The following is a 21,656-nucleotide window of genomic DNA, read 5'->3' as shown; positions in this document are numbered from 1 at the left end:
TTAACCTGCCAGTATGTTTTTTCGGAGTGTGGGAGGAAACCGGAGCACCCGGAGGAAACCCACGCAAACACAGGGAGAACATACAAACTCCACACAGATAAGGCCATGGTCGGGAATCGAACTCATGACCCCAGTGCTGTGAGGCAGATGTGCTAACCACTAGGCCACTGTGCTGCCCATTCAGACTGGAGTTGATTGACAAGTACTTAGAGAAACCCATGTAAATAAATAAGTGACACGATGCCTATGCTCACACAGAGTCTATCCGCACTTGGGGGCACATTTATCATTTATCGTTGAAATAGAGAAATGGTTATAAATCCTTATCGGACAGATAAGTATTGATTCATTTCTCAAATTTATCAAAACCGGAGCACAGAAACAGCAGTCCCGATAATCTGCTGTTTCTGTGGAAAAAAAAATCATACTTACCCCCCTCCTCGGACGCGCTGTATTCCCATCTCCTCCTCCTCTTTTTTTTTTCCATTTGTAGATGCAACTGCGCATGTGCAGTCTAGAGACCTCCAGGCTGTGCACAGACACCAGACTAGTGTTTCTGCATCTGTAGTCTGAAATGAGATCAGATGACAGGGAGGGATCACAAGATCACTCCCTGGACATGCGCTGTCCAGCTCTTCTCTCCGTAGCAGAGCTGGACGTACCGAGGAAGAAAGGATTCTGTAACAGTTCCGATGAAGTACGTCAGGTACATTTACATTACAAGTTTCCGAAAAATTTATTTTTTCGGAACTTGTTAAATGCCGGCCCCGAGCAGTCACCATTCTGTTGTATGGTGACTGCTAGAAAAACGAAGTGCAGAGAAAATTAATGGTTTTGGAGATTGAACAGTCCGATGGAGCTTTCATAAATATCAATTGGAGACTTCCATTACCTAATTACGCGGTAAGTGCACGATAGTGCAATACCGTCTATTGTTAAATATGCCCCATAGATGTAGAAATTTTAGTACAACAAGCCCTTTATGTAGCAGAGAATGAGCCATTAGCTGTAGTGATCGTGTTTGCAGCCTAATTGTGGTAACTGAAGAATGACGATAACGATGCGGGGACAGCACAAACGTAAGCACCAGAGCCGCGAAATGACAACATCAGACGGGACCCATTGAGTGCTATTCACTAAAATTGCATTTATCCATAGCAACTAATTCTAGAATTTTATTAACATGGAGCAGATATGTCGCTGTGATCGGTCCAAGCCTGAGACACAATAAAGATAACATATTATTTACGACCTTCAGAGAGTAGCCTCGTTGTGCAGTTTGTTACAGTGGAGGACTTCATGTGCCCCCATAAGTGAATGTTCGGTCATCATCGCTGGGTAGATAGAGACAGATTGGGGGCTTAACACGGTCGCTGTAGATTCTGCAAAATGAAAATGGTGACTTTTGGAGCTGTAAACGTTGCGCCTCATTTAGAGCTGGACAGATATTTGTTTGGCGGTGTAAAGAGACTGCACATGTATAACACAATGCATCTAATTATCCTAGACTTGCCCCTTATACTTAGACAGGTAGAACGGACGTAAGGTGGTGAGTAAAGTTGTGATCACATAAGTGTAACAAGCCCCCCGGAGATGGGACTCCGATACATTGTCAGATACACTTCTTAGGAGACGTATCTTGCCGCATGACGATGATGACACCAGCAGCGCTGTCTAGCTGCTTCTGGGGCACATTTATCAATATTCACATAAAGTGAAAAGTAGTTTTCAATCCTTATCGCAATGATAAGGATTGAACTACTTCTCACATTTATGTACAGCCCTGCACAGAAACAGCAGTTCCGAAAAACTGTTATTTCAGTGATAAAAAAAATCATACTTACCCCCCTCTTCGGAAGCGCTGTCTTCGGGTCTTCTCTTCACTCTTCAATTGCGCATGTCCAGTTCCAAGAACTGGACATGCGCACACAGATCCCCTCTCTGTCTCTGCAACGATAGTTGCAGAGAGAGCTGTGAGTGACAGGGAGGGATCATGTGATCCCTCCACACATGCGCTGTCCAGCTCTGCTCTTCGGAGCAGAGCTGACAGCATTAGATTTCCTCAATTCCGATGATGTACGCCAGCTTCAGCTGGTACATTAACATGACAAGATCCCGAAAAAAATTTTTTTTCGGGACTTGTTAGATTGCGGCCAGGAGCAGTCACCATTCTGTTGAATGGTGACTGCTCCCAAAAACGAAGAGGAATGCAAAGCAGCAGATATCCATGATATCTGCTGCGATGCCCCCTTAATAAATTTGCGTAGGACACTGTGGGACCTTAATTACCCGTTAAAAGCACTATCGTGCTTTATTAAATATGCCCCTCTGATTGGCTGTTTGTATATTGACCCCTCTAGCTGATGGTACGGAGATCATTAGTGTCGCGGTTACTTTATATCGGATTACTCATACTCATATCCATTGTACTACTGCAGGGACTGGTAAACGATGGACGTGGGGCGTTTATTTTTAACAACATTTTATATGGAATATGTGACTCTTGCATTCATCAATAACATTGTCTAGACACTATTATGTCCATCTGCTTTACACGTATCCTCAGATATGCTCTACTCAATATTCACACAAATTATTACAGACCACAAAATGCATCAAACTCCACGATGAGGCCCTTTGAGTGGGGACTTGGGTTGTAATAACATCATCCTGCCTGTATATATGGATATCCTCCACCCATAGACTAGTAGGACATAATATGTCCCATAATTGATCATTACTAAATATTTGCTGCCCCCCCATGTACACATGACCCCCCCCCCACTACCTATGGTTCTCACTCCCTTGTTTACAAGTAATCACAGTTATATTTAAATGTATGTGGTTTGTTTGTTTTTAATAACATTTTATTGAGTTTTTGTATAATTGCGGATATCATGGGGGTAGAGAAGGAAAAGATGACATAACATGGTCCTCCATATGGTGTAGTCTAACGTAGGGATGAACCTCCATTATGATGTGAGTAACAAATATTCTCTGTTCAGCGCTGCGGAATTAGTGGTGCTATATAAAGGATGATGATGATGATGGCGCAGGGAAGGGAAGAGGTGGATGAGATGGGAATGTTAGTATAGGAGGGTGAGGAATAGAGGGGAAGGGGGGATGAGGAGAGAGAGAGGGGGGCGTAGAGTTCTCAGGTGCAGTTAGAAGGAGGAGTAACACAAGCCGGTATTCTGGCCAGGAGCGTTATGTAGATAGATATTGGTGGGACGGTCATAGAGTATGCTGGTGATATGTTGTAGTTTAAGTATTTGCCAAACATTATGGATTAGGGCTGTAACAGAGGGGGATTCGGGTTGTACTAGTTCTGTGCTAGTAGACATCTAGCAGCTGTAAGAATGTGAGCAGGGAACTTCCAGCAGTTTAGAGATCCAGGAGGAAGGCGAGAGAGGTGATAAAAGGAGAGATGATAGGGGAGTGTGATCCTAAAAATGAGATCAGTCACCTCTCGCCAGAAGGACAGATGGTTATTTTTTTAAATCTCTGAAAAGTCCCCCAAGAAGAAATACAGAGGGCATCAGCAGAGTGGAGTCTTTAGGGCAAGGGTATGCTCTCCACCAATGCCCACCCTAAAGTTTTGGGTACAGGCAGAGGCAATGTTATACTGTTACAGAAAATTTGGAACCAGGTGGCAGCGTTCTGGGGCTCTATAGAAGTGATGCGAGCAAGAGAGGGGGCAGACCCTTCCCAATCCTCACAGGGTGTTCCTAACTCTGTCAGCTGACGGTGAAGGGTGGCTGACCCGATTTTACAGATGGGAACATTGGCAGATAGGGACCCAGCCGAAAGGAGGATTAAAAACTGATTTGCGTTAAGTGATAAACAGTTCTACGTTCCTGCTGTCTAAATCAGCCCTGGATATTATACCTAACATTACGTACCACTTACTCCATATTATAATGGTAAATAGACGAAATTCCCACAGAAACCTTCAGTAGTGTATAATATATATATTATATAATCCTTACATGGTACGTGCTTCTGTACGCCTGGGATTTGCATTATTAATTGCAGAATTCATCTCCTCCACCTGGAAAGCTGTTTTGTGTCCACAGACAATTTTCCACAAAGCTGCGGATTACACAAACATCGCAGCACTTTGATCACCCCGTGTGCATCAGATCCTTTCTGGCTTAGGAAGGTATTTTCCCCCCCAAAATATTAGCAGCCATAGTAACTATCTAAGGAACCAACGCTGAGCCTACAGCCAGCTCGTACATCCGCAGCCCCTGTTATCACAGCTCACAGAGCAGCCTATCTGCTGGCTGTATCGTTATACGTGTATAATGAGCTCAGTGGGGCTCCTTCCTGTTATGCGGCCTGCAATCATAATTAAACCCAGTGTCTTCCCTACTTGCAGCAGATAACACTGCAGAGTGCAGTTAATCACCAGGATAATGACTCCGGGGAGAATACAGGGATACAGAAAAAGCATCAACATCTATTAGAGACTGGGCAGCTTCCCAAAACAGACCTGGAGTTATCTGGAATCAGACTGGGACGAGAAAAGAGTAACTGGACCGGGCCAAGAGGTCTGTGACATCATGAAAACAAGTCGCCTGCTCTTCTTAGATTTCATCCTGAGTATGTCCATGTACTGGATGATTATAGATAAATTGACGCTTTCTTTTCAGTTACTCAAGTTTGGCAAAAAAGTGAACCCACAAAACACATTTCTATGAATCCGTCTCACATATAACAAGGTACCGGCTCCAGAAATCCCAGTACTCTATGGGGTATATTTACTAACCTGCGGGTTTGAAAAGTGGAGACGTTGCCTATAACAACCAATCAGATTCTAGCTGTCATTTTGTAGAATGTACTAAACAAATAACTAGAATCTGATTGGTTGCTATAGGCAACATCTCCACTTTTTCAAACCCGCAGTTTAGTAAATATACCCCGAGGACTTATTACAGGATTGTGGGAGCGGCTGGATATAACCATGGCGGAAAGTGTGAATTTGTCACTATCGCGTTGGAACCGCCCCCTTCATTAATTTTAACTGAACAGTGACCATGCTGAGGAACAGTTCCTGGATGTAGAAATTTGCCCCTTGAAATGTCCCTATTGTTCTGTCCATTGCAATGTTTCTTATTCTGTATTGTTATGTTTTTTTGGTTGCTATGAATAAATATTGGCAGCTGCGATCAATGTGGTTCCAACGCACAAAAGAGATTTAATAGTAAGATGTAACAAATAGCAATTCAATAAACTACAGTCGATACATACGCAGCGCACTGGATCCAGCAAACAGTCATTCAGTCCTGTAGCCTGTGGTCAAAGTAGACTGATCTCAGTGCCTGGTTTATATACAGTTTGTGGTACATAAATAACAGTGGTGATGTCATAGCATTTTCCATTGGTTCAGGATTTAGGACAGTCAAGTATAATGCAGGTCATAGGTCGGTTCAAACGATGCTCTCCAAGGGTGGGGGCAACTCTCCAACTGTGGCCTACGTGTCTTCCCTCAGGAGCCCACCGAAATACTGTTCCAAACCAGCCTATTAGCATTCCAAACACAATATCATTTTGAGCATTAATCCTTTATCACCCATAATTAGCATACGCAAGGGTGCGATCGCTCAGCTGATTGTAGCAGATGTCTGATGGTAGAAAGTGGATTAATATGACACTATTAAATCTATTACAATGATTATAAAAGACTGTGCTGGAATGTATTAAGGTGTCCTATTTACAAATGAATGTGTGAGTGTAATGTATGTAGAAGTGTTCTCTAGTGTTGTTGTGTAATACGCCCCTCCACGCCATAGCGCGCTATTTGCATATTTTCATATAAACCCAATTTGTTTATTAGTTTGAAACAACTACATCCAATTATTTCACTTTCACAGTATATAACAGTTCTCACTATTCGTTCTTATCGTCTGCCTTTTGCAGGTTAATATTTAATAAAGATGAGCAAGGAATATGTAAAACGGTGAGATGATAATGGTGGAAGTGAACGTGTAATGCTGGAGACTGTAGTGCACCGTGCGTAACGTTAAGGCTCCCCCCCAGCTGCACGTATCTAACACTTACACTAGATGTGACCAAATCACCTTCCTATTTAAGAAATGTTTTTCTGTAAATAGTTTATCAAAATATTCAGTTAAAAGTCATCATCATCAGCTATTTATATAGCGCCACTAATTCCGTAGCGCTGTACAGAGAACTCGCTCTTATCAGTCCCTGCCCCATTGGGGCTTACAGTCTAAATTTCCTAACAGACACAGACAGAGAGAGACTAAGGGTAATTTAACAGCAGCCAAATAACCTACCAGTATGTTTTTGGAGTGTGAGAGGAAACTGGAGCACCCGGAGGAAACCCATCCAAGCACAGGGAGAACATACAAACTCCACACAGATAAGGCCATGGTTGGGAGTCGAACTCATGACCCAAGTGCTGTGAGGCAGAAGTGCTAACCACTGAGCCACTGTGATGCCCATGAAGTCATATGGATGAGTGGTCGGTCCATCATGAAGACTACGAGATGTTGATATAACAACGTATTTAATCCTCCAATAACAATAATGACTTTGTAGCATTTCAGTGTAAATTCCTCAGTGAATTTCAGGTTAATGAGATTGGAATGAATGTGAGAATTGTGGGGCTTCTCGGAGCGAGGAGCAAATTTTAAGCTCAGCGGTGAGAGGGGGCGTGTCCTAGCTGAACTCTAAATTGCGATATAAAAATAAAGCTGCCCGGTATCTATGCGGTGCACAGAGCCGGTATTCTCCTGCATGCAATAAAACAAATGCACCCCCCCTCCTTGTATTGCAACATGGATTGTCCAGCAGTAGATTTGCTCCTAACACGAAATAATTCCGCTCCGTAGATCTCGCTCTCCTACACTCCGGTGTCTCAGAATGTTTCCCTACAGTCCCTGGATCCATCATTGGGAAGTAGATGTGGGTGATCCGTCCTCGTCACAGTGATTAATGCTACAATCACATCCTAAGGAGTGACAGAGAATATTGTGCCCCCTCCAGCCCCCCGACCTGAGCACTGTTATGACTGGGGCTGGCACAGACCCGTCAGATGACCGTGTCGGATCAGACAGAGGGAGGAGAGATCACCCCAGGGTGTATTTTTCAAGCTGTTCCAGGGTGATTATTTGATCAGTGTCTCCCAACAAACAGATGATGTTTGAAAGATTGTTTCAACAGCCGGATGATGACAGATTGGGTGATTCGCACGGACTGCGGAGGTGATGAGGGAGACCCTCACAGCGGATTCTAGGAGTTTGGCAGGTCGGGGAAAATGAAGGTCAGAACCAAGTGAAAATAAACACTGGAGGTGTCACATGTACAGATCTGCCTCTAACAAGACAATGACAGCCCAGCACTGCCGAGGGAGACGCTAATATATTAATCTAGACTCAGGTAACTATGTATCAGCATAATATAATATAATATACACAATATATAGCAGCAGTCTCTGTGAGACGATATAATCAGGGTGCACGTGGCCCCCACCCGGGGCTTAACGCTTACTGCTTGGTCTACGAGGACCTGAGTGAATGCAGATAGCTCCTGATTGGTGCTCCTATGTACCAACTCTGCCCCTCCAGGGGTCCCAATCCTGCCCCCACCGTCCAGGGCAGTCAAGAAGAGCCCTACGCTTTCAGCAAGTGTCTCGGTTGGTAAGACGATGCACTGACATGAATGGAGGGACTGGCGGGTGACGCTACAAAGACACAGAACCGCGTGACTGCGAATGTGGAACCCTCAAATACAACACGATTTGGAGGTTCTACCTGTTGCTCCCGCTGCAAACAGGACGCTGGACAGATACATATCCCCCAATAAAGACCTAAAGCTGGGTACACACTGATCAGATCACACGATTCATGACTGATTGGTCAGATATCACATTAGTGTGCAGCCCCCACGATCATGTTTAATTGCCCCAAAACGCATCACATCTGTTATTTTGATTTTATAAACTTCCTAAAAATCACAATCAACGATGGGGCGATATTGGACAAATGTGGCAGTGTGTACACGTACTCACGACCAGCAGTGTAGGCAGATATCTGTACAGTGTACAGATATCTTCTAGCAGCACCTCTACGGTTACACAGATATTTATATAAACAGCATAAATAAATAACATCACTCTACTCTGTAATCTGATCCTGGAGAACTCGGTTTATCTCGGTGAAAACGTTTTGGAACTTTGTGGTCATGCGATATGTTGTGTGATTTGGAAAAAAAAGAAAATTGCTGCTGAATCTGCACTTTTAATTACTTGTTTTGGACGGAATCCAAAAACAACAATATAAAACTCTGCCAACCGAGAGAGAAAACAAAGACAGTTAATGTGCAGAGCCAGAGTCACATCCAGTGTAATAACGCGGTGCCTCGCCTCTCGCTGGTGCCTCCGAGGCACATACTGCTGGATAGCAACCACTGGGTAACTATAGATCTGTACAAGTCTCCTAGTAAAACAGGAGCCATCCCCAGTGTGAGCATCCATGATAACTCAGCCTCTAGAAACAGGTTCTGTTGAAGGCCGCGCTCTCCCTTAGAACGCGCACTCGATGCACAGAACAGAACAGCTGGGGCCTCATTCATCAAGAAACGCAAAACAAATGCAAAGTGAATTTAAAAAAAAACAACTAAAAAACACACGTACATCATACAACAAGGAGCGGGTGTAAAGATACGTCTGGTGATGAATTCGGGTCTAGGTTCGCTCTGCTCTAACAGACATCACACTGCAGGATACGTCCAATACAGACGTGGAATATAAGGTCCCACAAGAACGCAAAACGGGGAAAAAAAAAATATTCAACCAGCGCCAACTGTTAATAATATAGTCATTAATGGCAAAACATTTAATAACAAAGTATATTTTTCCATCAAAATACATTAGGATATAATTAATGTCTATTGTACATAAAATACATTGTTACAGGTGCTCCTGATTACAGACACATGTCCTAGCTGTATACACAGCCGTCATCACTAGTAATCAGCACTTACACCTGCCCTGTAGCTGCTGATACAGACACATGTCCTAGCTGTACACACAGCCGTCATCACTAGTAATCAGCACTTACACCTGACCTGTAGCTGGTGCAGGGGATACGGCAGAAAATCACCTACCTTAGAGATGCCCAAAGCTTGAATCGGGCACTGTTGGGCGCACTTAAGCTTGGCACCCCCCCTTACTGTACACTGACTACGTGCATACACCCTGTCCATGTACCGTTCCACCCCTGAATCGCATGCTGCAGTAAGGGTCCTTTACGCTCAAAGATGATTGGATATTGCTGCGTTCTATGGCGTATGGTTTGTTTCTGGGAATGCGCAGAGTGATTGTATGCAGAATACAGCACATATCAGCATTTATGTTCCTTAATGATTCAGGCCCCTGGTATCTACTCAGCGCTATGTGTGCGTCTTCTCTTCTCTCTCAGGAAACAGCACCCATAGAACTTGTCTTTGGGGTGGGGGGGATATGGAAATATCTTGAGAGAAGCACCTTGTAAAAAAGTCTAAATGTCGCATCACTGTCTGTCCTTCAACCACACTTATTAAATAACTTTTCTCCTATAAGTCTGCCCAGTTCGGCCACAAGTCATGAGTGAGAAGAGATCAGGATGGTTTAACTACGTGTGCCATGTGTATGCAGAGCTACGTGTGCCATGTGTATGCAGAGCTACGTGTGCCATGTGTATGCAGAGCTACGTGTGCCATGTGTATGCAGAGCTACGTGTGCCATGTGTATGCAGAGCTACGTGTGCCATGTGTATGCAGAGCTACGTGTGCCATGTGTATGCAGAACTACGTGTGCCATGTGTATGCAGAGCTACGTGTGCCATGTGTATGCAGAACTACGTGTGCCATGTGTATGCAGAGCTACGTGTGCCATGTGTATGCAGAGCTACGTGTGCCATGTGTATGCAGAGCTACGTGTGCCATGTGTATGCAGAGCGTGGAACGCTCCTAGTACTGTGTCCTCTCTGCTCCTTTATCTCATTACAGTAATCTCTCCCTGCGGAAAGAGATCTCATCTCTACAGTCCTTACACAAATCCGGGTGCGGACACACGTCTACTACTCCCTTGGTGCCCTCACTCCCCTGCTAAGCTGCCGCTTCTCCCCAAACCCTCGCACCATGGTGGACATCCAGTGTGGAAACAGAGGTGCAGCTGATTGGTGCTTTCAATTATTTTGTCTGCAATAACTGGAATTTTTGGAAGATAGATAGAGAGCTTCATACATGGATTAAGATTAATACGTAGGCTTGACACCAATGATCTCCGTAACCCAATGTGTGAAACCAAACACATCATTTATTAATATCAGTCCAAATGTACTGTACCCCACAGCAACCAACTTGTATTTGTGTCATTAGTTCTACTCTGATCACAGCCAACATTGGATGTCAGTATATTTGGGCAATTACAATTTGCAGTTATCAGGGGTGCTTCATGTCATGTGACCTTTGGTCGCAGCCTGAATTCACAATGAAATAAGCCCAAATGAACTCTGTCTTTATCGACATACGCAAAAAATAAATAAAATACGCAAAAACACAGAGAAAAAAATAAAATAAATACAATTGTAATAAAACCTCACAGCGTAACAATTAGGGAGATCTGATGAACCAATCGCCTCTTTTCTGCTGCCAAATTCTATGTTTCTATTAGAGTATATTTTTCTTGTGAGAACTCTGCCAAAGTGACGATAACGGAGACTTTTCACACGCACGGAATGATTCATGATTGGCAGCGTTAGCGGAGTTTGGACCGGTTAGGCAGTAAATTATGATGGGGGAGGGGGGAGGTTTTTTTCATATATTGGTTCCAAAAAATAAAACAAAACAACCTTTAACTAGTATTTAGGAGTCGAGAGTTTATCTTTATGGGGACACTGGGTGTAATCTGCAATCACCGGGCCCTACATTCTGAATGGGGGGGAGGCAGCGATGATTAAATATGAGCCTTTGCATTTTATGGATTCAGAAAATGGTGACAGATCCACTTTAGTTATAATTCTGTTTCATAAATGTTGAAATGTAACAGACTAAAGCATGAACAGGTCATACTGCACTGTGACCACTAGGTGGCAGTATCTGATTCTGGATGGGAAACGGTCTCATAGCCCTAGTTAACTTTTTGGAAGAGTTTGTGTAAGGAAATTAAGGTTACTCTGTTTAATGATGTCATAAAATAATATATGGAGTTGGGGCCCCTAATCTACTAAACAACACTGCAATACCGGAGACATCCTGTAGTGGTGATCTGAGACAGTGAGGTGGTACAGGGACTATATACAATACACTATAAGGATAATCTATGGGCTCTTAACCTAGCAAATAAAAATGTCACTGCGCAATTTAGGGCGGCTGTCTGTTATTTACAAAGTGATTATATGCTATCAATAATCAAGTTATTTATCCAGTGCCAAGCAAGGTAACACCACTGGCTCCATATTATAATTTTATTTTATTTTTAGTGGGTCACGGGCAAATTTATTTAAAAGGTAGCATGTTAATAATTCAGACCTGAACCAGGGTTCCTGGAGCCGATTGTAAAGACGCGATATCTAGGTGCCCCAAGAAAAATATACAACAAACAAAAGAGTCTCTTTATAGATACATTAATGTATTCGGGGGCTTGTAAATAGAGATATCGGAATATGTTTCAAAGCCACTCTCCGACTGGTTTATTAAATTGGTTCTAAATTTGAAAAATGTGCTATGAATTCTCAGATTAAATTGACTCACACATTTTGAAAGGGGACAAAAGGTTAAACATTTGGAACTTTAGTGGCAAATTTGTATAATATTTTTTATTTTTTTTTAAAAGATATTTTATTGAGTTTTACAATACAGCCTTGTATAATATTTTAACGTTTTTCTATGTAAATGGTGAACTCAAACACAGCAATATTTATAAACAATTAATTAAAAAGAAAAAAAAAAGACACAATGGATGTGAGTGACAGACTAATCCCGTCATGTTATTGCAGCACAACATCGATTATTGTATTAAGATTTGGCTAAAAGATATATGAAAATATATATACGGCTTCAAAATCCCCCGATTCTCCCGGAGCCTCGTTCTGTATCCAGCGATATTTATCCCCTGTGTGTTCTTTGGGTGGGGGGGAGCTAATATCTGCTGTCTATGGTTTGTATATACAGCTCTTAATGTTGCAGAATATAAGCAGTAAATAAATTAGAGGTTTCATCCTGCTCTCGTGTCCAGATATTACCAGACCCATGAATGTTACCAGGTGGATGACACAGATCAGGTAGCAGAAAAATAAAAATAACGTAAAGCAATGTATCTGCTGCCCCAGACTTGTCTCCAGCAAATATGATCCAACCACTAAATCGGAACTAGAGAGAGAGGAGCTCAGACGTTTACAGATACACAATGTAACAAATTACAAGTACAATACATTAGCCCCTCCCCCCCAAAACCGCCTCGTGACCCACCCATACCACGCCCCATTTAAAAAATCATTGGTCTGTTTATTTGACCCTCCGGTCATGCATTCGAACACCCCTGCACTGGTTGGGAGGAAACCAATGTGAGGTGGCCCAATTGAATCCTGACCAGATTTTAGGGGGGGTTAGGATCCAGGCTGGACCTCCCGTTGGGCAGAACTTGGACCCGGGGAACCTGTTCTGGGCCTCTCTCTGGATAGATTTGGATGACATTTAATATAAAAACAAAAACGATACTTTGCAGCCCCCTCATGGGTGTGGTGGAAGAGCTGCTAAGCTGATAATTATCTGTAAAAGGGAGAGAGTTACATCCAACTCATTGATAACTTAATAACTTGGAGATTTAAACCTGGGCAACGCCAGGGGATGTAATACCATCTAACAATACTGACCATCTTGACAGAGACTTCTACGACATGAGAATTACAAAGACCGCCACCCTGACCTGCAAAAAAAAAAAGGACTTACCATGACCCAGATGAAGCGATGGGACGACCCGATGTCCGTCGACTGAGGAAAATTACGTCACGTCAAAACGCAACTCCGCTTAAAGCCCCGATGGACGGACACACAACAGGTCGTCACATCACTGTATCTGGGTCATGGTAAGTCCTTTTTTTTTTTTGCAGGTCAGGGTATTAGTCTTTGTAATTCTCATGCCGTAGTAGTCGCCGTCGGGGTAGGCAGTATCGTTAAACTGACTGGCACCGACACCGTGTAATTCAACTCGTAGTCTAATATTTAATCAGATATACTTGTCATATTAAACATCTTTACAAAGATGTATAGATGATGTATTGTATATATAATGCTAAAATATTATACATATTTTATTTGCATACACATTATTTTACACTATGAAATCTCCCAGCTGTGTTAGAATCTATTCCTTCTTCGTACTATCCATGACGAGTTACCTGGAGTTCTGCAGAAAAACAAAATGGCTGCTCCCTGCAACCGCAGACGCCAACTAACCGGGAACCTACTCTTAGTTGCTAGCCAATCACAAGCAGCTAGTATGGGAAAATGCTTGTGATTGGCTGAGAGACTAGACCAGTCATGGCGGCTTCTATGTTTTGTTTGCTTCAGCCAAATCTCTCACCTCTTCCTAGGTCGTCTCCTGCGCCCAGGGCTGCCAAGAGGAATTCAGGGCCCGGGTACAACAAATTCATGGGGCCCCCCCTCATAGTCGAGTAAGCCCCAAAAAATTTTGGGGGTGTGGTCATACATTTGGGGGCATGGCAATGCGCCGTTGGGGCGTGGCTAGCACATCAAAATCACTAGGTCCTGAATTCACCAGAGCGTGACATATGTCCCAGCACTCCTTACTTTTAAGACACCACAGTGTAGTATACAAAGAATGCAGTGTGAACACAAAGAGTTCAGTCTTTACCTGCACCTTACATTGGGCACAACACTAACCAAAAAGTGACATTGTCCCTACTAGAATCACAACATTTCACACACTCTCCTGCTCTCTCCTACCCGTTCTTCTCACTTTCTGCACCTGTGACTGCTGCTTTCTTTAGTTGCGGCTTGTCTGGATCCTGGAATGTTGAAGGACCTATTTGGAAAAAAAAAATGGCTACATTTAGAAAATTACAGCCAGACGCAGCGTTAAGTCAATAGCACCCACGATTAATAATTAAGCCTTCCTCCAGCCCCAACATTAAAATAATACTATTCACATTTAATAAATAAACCTATTCCCTTCCTGCAAACAGCCCCAGCAATACCTATTTCCCGCAATCATTATTACTGCCATTAAATAACTCATAGTCACATTTAATAAATATACCTCATTCTCCCTAAACTCACCCCCATATTCAATAGTCCACAAACCACCCCATCTTAAATTAATAGTCCCCACTATTAAATTGCCCCACCATCACCCTACAAACAAAATATCGTCTATTAATTAGTGCTTCTATCCCCCTTTTTTAAAAAACATTAGTGTTTCTCTCCCCTTTTTATTTTAATTAGTGTTTATCTCCCCTTTTTTTTTTAATTAGTGTTTCTCTCCCTTTTTTTTTTTAATTAGTGTTTCTCTCCCCTTTTTTTTTTTTTTTACTCTCTTCCTCTCTCCCGTTTTTTTTACTTGCTCTTCTTTATAGCACTGTCCCTTTCTGTTTCCCTCCCCTTGCCTCTCCGCTTCTTTACTTACCTTCTTTCTTTTCTTCTCTTCTCTCTTCTGTCTTCTCTGCTTTCTTCTGGTCTTGTCCGGTACTCCTCACTGACTGCCGGGCGGGACTTGATGAGGTCACGCCCGGCAGTCAGTGTGAATGAAGAAGAGAGGAAGGAGGGACGCAGCGCCGATCACGTGAGTATGAATCTTTTTTTTTTTTTTCTCTCCAGCTCCCCCCTCCAACGACGGACCCCCCCGCGGAAAAATACTAAAAAAATTTTTTTAAAAAATCACCAAATAGAAAAAAATAAATAAAAATAAATAAATTACAAATTAGGACGCGAGGGCCCGGCCCGGGCCCCCTGGCAAGCCCGGGTAAAATGTACCCGCTCCCCCCCTCTCGGTGGCCCTGCCTGCGCCCCCCAATCATAAGCGCGGTTTCTCTGGACAGACAGCTTCCATGATCAGGCTATGGGTGGAGTGTGGTCAGAGTGACTGGCGGCCTCGCTGACACTCCCCTGAGAACCTATCACCGTGTCTGGTGAGCTGGACAGTGAGGTGGTTTCCGCAGACTAGAGAGCGGACACCAGGGATGAAAGACGCTCTTCTGTTTTATGGGGTCTTCTGGAACCTTTCATTAGCTGAAGCTTCAGAATTGGTCAGTCCGCCAAGAAAACTTCATTCAACTTATCTGTCTGTCACTCACCGGTGTGTGAGTGCCTCTTCTCCCGTTGTTAGGAACCGTGGCCGCCCGCCATCCTGATGGTCTGCGCATGCGCAGCCTCTATGAACTCTTCAGACCTGTTACTTTTAGTTAATTGGCTGATCAGGCAACACTCCCTATTTAAAGCACCTGTGGTCAATACCTCGTGGCCTGATCTTGGAGTCTCATTCCCTGTGAGTCTCTGAAGGTGTTCCTGTGTTTCCTCGTGTCTTCAGCTCCAGCTGATTCCTCGCTACTGCACTGCCGGTTTCCTGACCACTTCAACTCTCCTGTGTTTCATCGTGTCTTCAGTCCTAGCTGATTCCTGACTACTGCATTGCCGGTTTCCAGACCGCTTCAACTCTCCTGTGTTTCCTCGTGTCTTCAGTTCCAGCTGATTCCTCGCTACTGCATTACCGGTTTCCAGACCGCTTCAACTTTCCTGTGTTTCATCGTGTCTTCAGTTCCAGCTGATTCCTCGCTACGGCATTACCGGTTTCCAGACCGCTTCAACTCTCCTGTGTTTCATCGTGTCTACTATTGCTGCTGACCTCCGCAAGAATCATCATTGCTCCTCTCGTGTGATGTTCTCTGTCTGTGTGCTTCACAGACACGGATTACCGCTACCACTCTCCTGTGGTCTCTACTCGTGTCGGCGTTCAGCCGCTCAGCTATCCCTGTGTTTCTCTCGTGACAGCCTGCTCAACTAAACCGCGGTATGCTTATCTTTTATTGACTTTACCAGTTTATTGCATATCCGCTTGGACTGTGTTCTGCTCATCTACGGAGTCCTCTATCTCACGAAGTTATAGATGCTATTGACTTTGTCTCATATGTCCTGAATCTCAGTAGTGACTTTGTATCTCCAAGCAGCGCTAGTCATTTGCTATTGAATTATATATACCATTGGAATCAAGTTCCTTGTGCTCTCCGTGTTACCTTTGATGCTCCATTCATCTACCCTAGTGCCTATCCTCACATATATATGCAGTGGTACAACTTGCTGAACGCAGACCACTGACTCCCTGTTTCCTATTGGCACCAGTTACAAGTTTCCTCACTATAAGCAGTGGTACAACTTGCTGTACGCAGACCACTGACTTCCCCGTTACCTACTTGCACCTGGAACCTGTCCCATCACTACAAGCAGTGGTACAACTTGCTGTACGCAGACCACTGACTTCACTACCTCCTATCTATCCCTGGACATTCCTCTCACTATAGCAGTGGTACAACTTGCTGTACGCAGACCACTGACTTTCCTCACGTCTTCACGTCCATCTAGATCCTCGTGTTCATATTGTTTAACTCATAACCTGTTACTGCTAGTCATAGACTTTCCTCGAGCATCCTCTCACCATCTGCTGATTCTCCTGTTCCGCTAGTCACCCTGCTACCAGAAGACCACTGTGTGCATACACTACTCTGGTAAGACTACATCTGGTGATATCCTGGGCAAAGACTCCTAGTGCCCGTGACACTGTCATTATGTTTGAACCATGTACAGCCGTTATATTAGAGCTGAACAACTTGTTCGGACGTTATTCCAGGACGAAACCTAATTCCATTTTTGGGCGCTCCAGCACAGATCAAAACTCTCAACGTCATCCAAAAGGATTTTACGCAGCACCTCGGCTGTTGTACTCTTTGTAAATCTAAAGACCTGTGCGTACAATCTGCTCCAACGGCTTCTCATGCGTCTGAGTCATTAATATTACACCCACCAATTATATTCTTTGGAGCCTATTTAGGGTTAGGAACAAATCCAGCTACCGGGTGCAAAGTTTGCACGAAGGAAAGAGGAGGAGGAGGACTTGGGATTTGCCCCAAACCATACATCATACCCTATGTGTTGTGTACTATTCATAGCTGCTCATATTAAAGGAATGGACCACTTCTGACCTCACAATATTATTGGAAAACCAAAGGCTCATATAGATCATCTACACTCCTTTGAATGTAACAGAAGATGAAAAGTAAAGATTTGGGAAGCGACATCTAAACATCGCACCCAACACCGTGCCATCTGTCCGTTATCAAGAATCTTATATCCCCTGCACCGTAAGCTGCAAATCTTACACCCACCAATATCAGTACCCCCCCCCCCCCATGTTATCAATAACATCCAAATGTGTCCAACCCTGTAAGTTTCGCATTGTCGGGAGTATGTAATAAAACAATGATTGACAGCTTAGATCCAAGAGGTGCTACAAAAGGATAATCTCCTTCATTAAAACTCTCAGGGAAAGAAATTGTCACCAACACTTATTAGCAGGATTTTAGTAGCAGTTTTTCCAGACAGAAAACAGTTACTGGTTCCTCTTTGCAAGATTTACAAACTCCCTATGACTGTGTCTCTTAATCCCTGAAAATGAGCCGGGTGACAGCATGGACATGTAACCTGATTTAATTTTGGGGATTTGGGGGGGATTACACACTCACGGCTGAATTCCGTCATAGCCCCAGAATTAAACTGCTAATTATAGAGAACATTTTTCTCTATAAACGACTGGATCCATGCGTAAAACAACATGGTAAACTGCAGAGATTAGCACCACTTACAACAGCTGACCCATAATCCTGTAGGACTGTTAAATGTTTGATTGACAGCTCATATTTTATCACCTGGGTAAATGAAAGATGACAGGTAAGCTTCCTATATGGAGAAGACCAGTAAGGACTCCTGTACAAACCCCTTGGTTTTACATAGAGGATTCAGGCAGGGCAAATCGTTCCAGCTGCAGAAACACTGTACTATAAGCAATAAGCCCCTCGAACCCTCGATCTGTACCGGCTCCTTTGTTTAATCCTTCCACCGCTCCTGGGAAATTATAATATAAAACGCATCATCCGCTGCGAAGTCCGACGACGGTCTGATGCTGCAGAGTTTTGTGGCGCCTTAGAAATAAACAGTGATGATGATATTAAGTCTATTCTCCGGCTTTACAATATGATTCTATGAAGATTTTCTTAGTGGGCAGTTTCTAGATTATATATAAACCTAAAAGTTTGTCTCAGGTCTCGTGAGCCAAGAAAATTGTGCGACACACGGACTGTAGAGCTTCTGGATACCTGTTGTGTAAAGATCTAGGTTTGCGAAACTGTTCTAAAAGAAAAGTTTTGCCGATTTCTATTCTGGGTGGAATCCCAGCGAACATAGGATGTTATAGGCTGGCAGCCCATGACAAAAATAAAAAAATCAGACATGTTTAACATAAATCACATAAAGAACATTGGTGCTTACATTTTCCCTTGTGTTTTTCCCCCCATCAGTTTGCTTTGAATTACTCATTACTCTGGACTACCATGGCAACCACAGTCACATGGCACCTGATGTAGTGAGCAGAGAGGCTTTGAAACACCCCTCTGAGCTCTGTCAGCACTGTGAAAAATTCCCCCTCTGCCATCACATGACCTGCTGTGAGCCTGTGTCTGTGTAACAGACTGACTGTGTATGTGTCTAGCAGTCAATTTTATTTGCCTAACCGAGAGATTTTGAAAAGGAATTTTTTATTATTAACTATTCTTCTACAAATCATTAGCAGATGCATGTTTAAAAAAACAAGCATAATTTAAAAATAAAAATAATTGTGGGATTGCAGTTGTAATTAATGCTATTACTCTTAAACTTTGCTTTTTAATTGCCATTTACCCCACATTTCTGTTTCTGATATCTGGACTTCTCCTTAACCATTGGGGAACATTTGCAGCGGAATTAAGGATTAATAATTCATGGTGATTGTTCTCCATTCGGCACACAAAAGGGTTAACACACTGAGTGATTGTCACATCACTATACGTTTCCGGCCGATGGTGGGTAGACGCAGAGTTACAGCCATGTTTACTTTGGAGGTTACCGGCTTACTAATTATTTCACTTTAAAGCAGCTGGGCGCAGGCTGGCCAAATTTCACACCTTGACTGAAAATAAGAAAAAAAAAATATAAAAAAAATGAGATATCCTCTATAAAGTTTTCCTAAAATACCATTTCACAAGCTGGCCGAAACAACTAGGAAATTACCAGAGTGTTTTATTACTTTCTAATGTACATTGTGTCGTGTGAGGAATATATCAGCCAAAATAAATCATTTGCATCAAATGAAAACTGAATACTAATTTGTTCACATTTAATTTGAATATAACAAACAATTAAACAGAAATATATTAAAGAGATTAAATTTAAAATATGGATCTCTGATTATTCCAGATTTACATGACTACATTTTTATTTTTTTGGGGAATGTGCTACAAAGATTAATTTAAAAGGGAATTGGATATGTAGTTTCCATATGAATATCCCATTAAATGCTGGGCGGTCTTCACACACACACGTACTGGGAGCGCATTTTCCGTAGGGATCAATTAATATGGTGTATAAGCCCCTTAAACGCACCTTGGCATAACGCAGCGCCAACTCCTGTGTGTCATGTCCAGAATGTACATATAACCGATATGTGTGTGTGTGTGTGTGTATGTGTTATATATGTATGTGTGTAAACATCCATTGTACAGCACTGCATAACAGGTTGGTGCTATATAAAAGAGTAATAAATAATGAAAAGGTCAAGACTTCAAAAACCAGCAAATTTAAATGCCACCATCTTGCACTGCAAATAAATGCACTTTGGCAAAAATCTAGACCAATCTACCACAGTTTCTCTTGTTCTGGGTCTATGGTTTAGTAACAGATTTGTCTACATGATTTATTCGAGAATTTACCTAGTATATTCTATATTTCTCTGTAAATATGAGCAAAATATTTAGAAAGTTAATTACACAGCATGTTTGCAGAAATGTCAGTTTACTTACATAGCGGAGCTGTCACCAGAGCAATGGGACGAGACTACTAATAATAGGGGAGGGTGGACATGTGAGAGAAGCCTGGAAGAAGGTGATGTGAGCACCATGGAGGGGGGAGGAAGGGTTATAGAGGCCTGAAGAATGAAGGGGGGGTGAGGAGCGATTGGGGAGAACTTGCTGTATCAGTCATGTGTGATGGGGGGATGATAGGAGCAAGATAATGGTGATGATGGGGGGGAGGGAGTTGATAATGGTCAAGGACAATAGGATGGAGAGGGGGATTTGGGGGGGGGTGAATAGATAGGTTTGAGGAGTGAGAGGAAGCAGAGAATTGGAGTGATGGGGGGAGGTGAGATGCAGAAAAGGGTTTGATATGGACTGAAGGAGGTGTAATGCTGAGCCGGCATTATGACATATGAGGCGTGTCGTGCCCTGCCACACCCACAATACTCCTGTACCGTGCCCTTCTACACCCCTCCCGCCCTGTGCTCCTGCCACACAACTCCCACACCCCTGGCACACCAACACTTCTCCCGCGCCATGCCCCTGCCCTGGGCACAGCAGTACAAGCAAGCAACTACTGGTTGGTGGTGCTGCTATATATCTCTCTACTCAATAATTTAAATGTATTTCTAAAGGTAAAGCTGGGTGCACACTACAGAAATTTCTCCAGATGCCTTATCGTTAACGATTTTAGCAATGGCTGAAAGTCCCGATGAGCAGCAGATTCCTGTGTACATACCTACACGATTTACCAGCAGATCTGTGATCTTCATCTCTCATAATCATCTGCTGAAAAGATCCTGACTCTGTACACTCTACAGATATCTGCCTACGCTGCTGGTCGTGAGTGTGTACACACTGCAGAGTTTATCAACGATGGAACGACGTCAAGCAGAGATTTGTAGTCTGCTTATAACATCGGCTGGCACGATAATCGGGTGAACAGCCTGTAGTGTGTACCCAGCTTAAGAATTTTTATTTTTTTTAAAGAAAACCAACTTTGAGCTCCACCCCTTCTAACAATAGCCACGCCCTCTCCAAGAACAGTTTCTAGCAGTGTTTCCCAAACTGTGCGCCGCGGCTCCCTGGGGTGCCCTGGTGATTGCACAAGGGTGCCGTGGCCAGGTCTGGTGGTAATCAAGGCGGGGGAACTACTTGGTAATTATTTTGGCTTAGGGGTGCCTTAAAAAAATTATGGAGACCCTAAGGGTGCCTCAAAATGAGAGAGTTTGGGATCCACTGGTTTGTAGGGTGCAGGCAGGAGACCTGCGACGTGTAGAGGACCCCGCCCAGGAGCGCTCACTCTAGTCCATAACTTTCCAACTTTTGCTTTCTCCAGGGATCGCGTCACCATAGCCCCGGTCACAATTCGCCACATTGTGTGGCGGGGCTTAACCATGTGAATTGTATTATTAAGTCCAGCCTCTGCCCAGGGGGACTCCCCAATATTCAGGAGCCTCCGGGAGAGTAGACATGTGTGCTCCAGTCTGACACTGCTTCCAAGTTGGGCTGTCAGACTCCATGACGCTTGCT

At 43.4% G+C, this 21,656-nt stretch overlaps 2 protein-coding genes across 3 annotated transcripts in view; one reads left to right on the top strand and one right to left on the bottom strand.

The window, feature by feature from the left end:
• The window catches only part of ZDHHC7 (zDHHC palmitoyltransferase 7), a 165,727-nt gene that overhangs the window by 39,614 nt on the left and 104,457 nt on the right, over nucleotides 1-21,656 (bottom strand). The window lies entirely within an intron of this gene.
• LOC142104589 (uncharacterized) overlaps nucleotides 1-21,656 on the top strand; it is a 38,781-nt gene that overhangs the window by 12,293 nt on the left and 4,832 nt on the right. The gene's annotated exons all lie outside the window — the stretch shown is intronic.

The sequence above is a fragment of the Mixophyes fleayi genome, chromosome 10, assembly GCF_038048845.1.
Source record: "Mixophyes fleayi isolate aMixFle1 chromosome 10, aMixFle1.hap1, whole genome shotgun sequence".
Classification (NCBI taxonomy): Eukaryota; Metazoa; Chordata; class Amphibia; order Anura; family Limnodynastidae; genus Mixophyes; species Mixophyes fleayi.
The sequence above is the reverse complement of the archived record's forward strand: the minus strand, read 5'-3'. Positions and strand labels throughout refer to the sequence as shown.